Below are 6,099 nucleotides of genomic sequence, written 5' to 3' on the forward strand. Positions count from 1 at the left end.
TATATGTAAGAAAGAGAGAGAAGAGGGAGGGGGTGCTTGTTGCATTAATACCTTCTTACAAATTTGTCATGACCGATCAAAGTGAGATTAGTATTTGTTCAACATATCTTGAGTAAATTTCACCACGACACATCACAAGAAAAGCCACCCCAATCACTCTCTTAAGGCCAGGGGAGTCCTCTCCACCCTGTCGCCCTCTTACAATATGTGGGATTTATGGCTAAATTGATGACAACACCCAGACACAAGCTATGAAGAACTAAAAATATCACCAAGACACTTACACATCATTGTTGTCCATTACTTCACGTTGGAAGAGAGACAAATTATCCAAGATTAGTCCAAATCCACCCTCCTTGATTCAGCAAATGTTGGGCTTACACTAGTAGGAGGAATGATAGATTTTCCACTCTCAATTGAATGATTGCTCTCTCTCTTACAATGACATAGAGTTCCCGTGCTAATCACCCCTATTACAACACATGCACAAGCATACGACAATGAGCTTCCACTCAAGAGCTCCTTCTAGAGAGGTTGAGCTTGGCTTCTCAAGCTATAGCATAGTGCTCTTGCTTATGGATTTCCCTTTTTGTGCTAGCTACACCCTTCTTTTATATCAATTTTGAGGGCTAGGGTTACTCCTCTAACCATGGTTGGGTTAGATTTTCAGCACTTATCTAATTTCTTTTGCTTGAATTTATCAAGAAGTTGGTGGGGATAGATGAAGAAGAGAGAGAGGAGAAAAGTGGAGGTGATGGGACTTTTCATAGTAGATTAGTGTTAGTAAATTAGTAGAGTTAGTATTTTTATTGATTTACAAATGGAATTGGATATTTACAATGGGAATATCCATGTAGGATACAAATAAGGAAGAAAAAACTCTTAACAGGTAAGAAAATATGGATTTCTTACAATGTTGATGCTCCAAGTGTCCTGAGTAGAGTCAATTTTGACGCTTGTTGACGGTCCACTAGCTTTGACGGTACGTTTTTTCTCCACTCTTGGCCTTCCTTGGGAGCCAAGGTAAGTGAACATGAGTAATCAATCACCATGATGCTGTCTTTCAAGAGAAGAGGCTGAATTTTATGGTTTTTTTGATAGATATGGATAATATGGATGAGGAAAAATGAGACTAGGTGGTCAATTTTGGAATGGAAGTGTGTGTAGGAGACATGTGTTCACCATGGTTTCTCTTATTCTTCAAGGTTGTGAAGAAGGTGAGTAGGGTGCAGAGAGGAGTGGTGAGAGAGGTGGGGATGATGAGTGGAGAGGTGTGTGTGAAAGAGGAAAATGATAAAGTGGAAGAGGGAGTGTGACTGCATAGCATGGGCAAACTGGGGTCCACAAATAAAATCCTAGCTCATAGCTCGTAGCTCAAAAAAATATGAAAAACTTTGAGGTAAAAGTTCAGCTCACGAGCTACAACTTTTGTTTGTATTACCTTTTCAAATTCGGGGAGCATGTGATCTTTAAAAATTCAGCAAAACCGACTATTTTTTCCACTCCACGAGGTCCTTGTGAGGTCCTTCTTTGGATGATTTTTTTGAATACCTCCAAGAGTGAGCTCCCCATGGTGCATGCATGCATTCCACATACCCTTGACCTTATTTGGTAGGTCTATAATTGAAGATATTGTTGAGATCATGATATAAGTGAATAGTACAACTAAGAAAATCAAATATTGAGGGGTCTAAAAAAATATGTATATGTCAAATATAAATAATATAGGTGGAAAAAATATAAAGGGGTCAAAATAAATCTCTCTCATTATAAGTCTACCATAAAAAGATGAATATTTTTGGTGTTCTAATTTATGAGAGTTATACACATAAATAAAACTAGTTTTTTTGGATTTTTGTTGGGATGGAGTTACACCAAAAATAAGAGAAGCTTGCATGAAATTATTTTTATATGGAATAAAGAGTATGCAAAATGGTAAAAAAATATGGTAATGGTGAGTCAATGTACATAGCATAAATAACACACCATAGGTAGAAATATTTAAATAAATACCAAAATAATTATGAAAAATCCTTTTATTTAGGCCCTATATACAATGAAATATTTACACACAAATGGGCCATAATATACTTATATTTTTATATTTTTTTGGCTCAACTAGCCCAGTGACTAGCTAGCTGAGGGTTTTTAAGAAGATATGGGAAAAGTCCCCTAACTCACACACACCTATATACAGTGAAATGGTAGGGATAGCCACAGTGTTTGGATGATTTTGGTAGGGTGGGTTAACTCACTATAAAAATTACGGAGAGCCGAAAAACGGCTATTACTATGAGTAGAGCCAGGGTCAAACAAGATGAAGGCATCATGCTCCCTTACCTTTTCCCAAGCATACGAGAGAGATGATCCTTTACAATGAGCATCCTCTTTTGTATCTTCGATGGTGGAAGCCCTAGGAGTCTCACTCCGAGCATTTTTCTTGGGGCAAGAACGATAGCCATGTCCTTGCTCCCCACACTTAAAACACTTATGGTCAGGACAGAGTTTGTTTTTACCTTTGTAAACTCCCTTCTCCTTAAACCTATTGTTGTTGTTGTAGGAAGTGCCTTGGGAAGAATTTTAGGCATTGGTTTTTCCTTTGCATCATTTTTGTCTTTGTTTTCCATGGGTTTGACATTCCGTCTAGCCCCTTGTTATTAAAAATTGATGCGGAAAGCAACCAAGGTGTGGTGGATTACTTCAATGATAGAACCATGCCATTGGGAGTTGACATACTTGGCCATTTCTTCAGGAAGTCCCGCACAAAAAAATTTATTTTGCTCAGCGAACTCTATCTTTTGGAATACAATAGCCTTGAGATGTAAATCCCAAAACTTGTCCACATATTTGTGAATAGACTCATGCGAGAGAAGCTTCAAACGGCGCCATTCGGTAAGTACTTTGTCCTTTGCATCACTTGCAAGGAATTGCTTCATGATGCAAACTTGTAGAGTTTTCCATGTCTTTAGGGCTTCATCGTTACCACGAAGGCTAGCCCACCATTGACGAGCCAATTTTTGGAAGTGCATAGCTACATGGTGCAGCTTGGAGAACTCTGTGAAGCCCTCATCTCCAAAGGCTGCATCAATTTGTTGGATGAAGGCCTGTCGGTGGCACCAAAGGTGCCATCATAGGAGAAAAGAGATACTCTTTCCTCCCTCTTTGAACTTCTTGAGCTTTTGTAATATTTGCCATGCAGGGTATGATTTTCAATGTCCTCCCCTCTTCTATTCTCTAGGAGAATAGCCATAGATTTTGTTGGGAGAGGAGAAAGATGAAAAAGAATGAGAAGAGGGTGACCTCTTTCTTAAACTTTTCTTCCTTTTTTTCCTCTCTTCCCTTTCAGAGTGACGAGTAGAAGGACTGTGTGTTGACCGTTTCCTCATGTGAGGAATTGATGATTGTCTAGACTGCCATCTTTGTGGAGCCACATCTTCAAAGAAACTATAGGGATTCATTGGTTTCTTTCTCTTTGGAGTCCTCCTCTTATATGGTAGAAAATCTTCTTTTGGGTGTCTCATCAAGAGGCCTCCTAAGCTCTCTCTCCTCTTGGAGAGGAAGGGAAATCCCATAAGCACGAAGTTGTTGAGTTACTTTGGCTTCCAAAGTAGGGCTGCCCATAGCTTGATGCAACCTAGTAACAAGATAATTGATAAACATGGGGGCATCATCATTAGCACCTTCATGTGCAAAATCAAAGTTATCAATGTTCATTCTATTCTCTTGGTTATTGTTAGCCATGCTAATTATACTAATGTGTTTACTTAGTGTATTCTTTGGAAATTCAAAACCTAACCTTAGCTGCTACTCCTCTTAGCCTTTGAAAATAAGCACTTACGTATCTACACCCACGGCTCAAATTGGTTAATTATAGAGAGTAGTAGGTATGGGTCTAACATAGCAAAATTTTTTAGGGATAACTCCTTTCAGACTTCTTATGGCTCAATAATGGTAAAGCCGTAGTAAAGTCTAAAAAGACCCCATTATTAGGACCAAAGCTCCCGAAGTGTGCACCATATCCCACATAATGGGCTCAACAAAAGCAATAATAGATCCAGTCCCATTTACCCTAATATAATTAACAAAATCAACCATTAATAGGCTACTTAAGGACCTCTTTTCTTAAGCAAGAAAAGAGAAACCAAATGCACCGATACCAATCTAATGTAAATGGCCTAATGTAAATTGCCTATGAACTTTGAGAATAGAAAATTTAAGAGAACTAGAGTGAGCATTTTTTGTGAGATTACTTTGAGAACATAAAGGGTGAACTTAATTGATGGTAGCAACATGAGCATAGTACTTAATTAACTTGGCATGAACAATACTTTTTCAAGAGAGAGAGTATTAGAGAACATGATAATATTTGAGGACCGGATTTACTTGGAGCCGGTCCTCCCTCCAAAAGGCATTTGTATTATAGATTCTCCCATCAAGAGAGACTTGTTACAATAAAATATTTGTGTTCCTTGTGACCTTGGTGATGCTATGAAGATGGAAAGATTCATGCATCACAAACATAACAAAATTAACTATCCCAATCCTCAGTCCCAAGGCCTCAAACACCTTCGAAGGTGGAGAGAGCTAGCAGGGAATGAGGGTAGGGAAGATGAAGAAAAATCATCCATAGGAGAAAGAAATAGTTCCTCACTTATCATCACTCTTCTTGCTCAACATAGCATAATAGAATAGTAATGAAGATGAAGAAGATGCCAAGATTAAGCATTGAAGCATGGCTCTTGGTTGGATTTGCATTCCATAGCCAAGAGTGTTGGTGTGGCTCTCCACTTCCCAACAAGCTTGGAGAAGGAGATGGAGTTCTTGCACTTTGCACTCCCCACAATGAGAGAATGTGTGTGTGTGTGTGTGGGAGAGTATACCCCCATCTCATGCTTGGTGTACCTCTCTCTCTCTCTCTCTCTCTCTCTCTCTCTCTCTCTCGTATTATTTAATTAATTCATTTGGACATGTGTCCTCTTTTTCCTCTTTGAGATAAAGAACTTAATTATTTATTTTTATGCATCTAAATTATCATTGGACCCCTTTAAAGCCTATCCAATAGGATTCAAGCACATCATGAGGGACACATGTGGAGGATCATTTGAACATGCGTCTTTTATGTTTATTAAGTCATTTTGTTTGAACTGAATACTTCAAGCACTTAGTCAATCAAGCATGAAAACTTTGATGTCTCTTGAGAGTTTATCTTTGAGTTGAACACTTCAAGAACCTTAGTCATTTAAGCATGTAAGAAGCACCTCAAGCTTTTGGACAAGGTTCCGACTAACACTTAGCAACCCGACAAGCAACTCATGCTTGGGTATGATTACCACCTGAAGGTCAGCCCTAGCTCGCCTAAGATCAAAGGACTTTTTAACACTAAATTTTGGAGGTCTTTAATGAAGATAACCCTAAGGTCTTTAAGCTCCACTAGGTACCATGCTCTTTAACAGACCATCTCTCATTTAGACCCCTTTAACCTTGGCTCCGTGTTGAGACAGATCGATAAGCACATGTCTATATTCTAACCCTTGTCCCCGTTTATTATCCCACATTAAATGATTAATTTAATATGAGAAAATGATTTGGGATGGCTAGATATTAGATTTTATGACAAAACGGTTTCCATATGGTGCAAATAATTGCATCCAATGGTTCATATCACCTTTCTTGGTGGGCTATCCATCCTTACTTTAATGGTTTACCTCATACTTGGGTATGTTACTCCTCATATCATTAGTAAGATGAATAAACTTACTGCTGCATAGGAGAAAGATCATGTCTATCTAAACTTTATATGATGGAGCTTAAAAATTTTGAGCAAGGAGAAGGCACCCACGTGTCACACTCAATGGGAGAAACTTGGACTCAATTTTGGGCCCTCTAACAAACGCGAACTCGGCATAGAAAGAGGTAATTCTAGAAAGTACAAAAGTAGTTTTTTGGAATTTTGTTTCTCATAGTACATAGGTAATTGTTTGCTCAATCACTTAAATTCATGCTCGTACAAAATGCTTTTTGAGAGCCCAACTTAATTGTACACAAAAATACATGTCTGTGAATGACAATGAGTGATTTGATGTGCAATAAGAGAAAACA

Source organism: Adiantum capillus-veneris, chromosome 28 (assembly GCF_014529385.1).
Source record: "Adiantum capillus-veneris isolate H3 chromosome 28, ASM1452938v2, whole genome shotgun sequence".
Taxonomy (NCBI): domain Eukaryota; kingdom Viridiplantae; phylum Streptophyta; class Polypodiopsida; order Polypodiales; family Pteridaceae; genus Adiantum; species Adiantum capillus-veneris.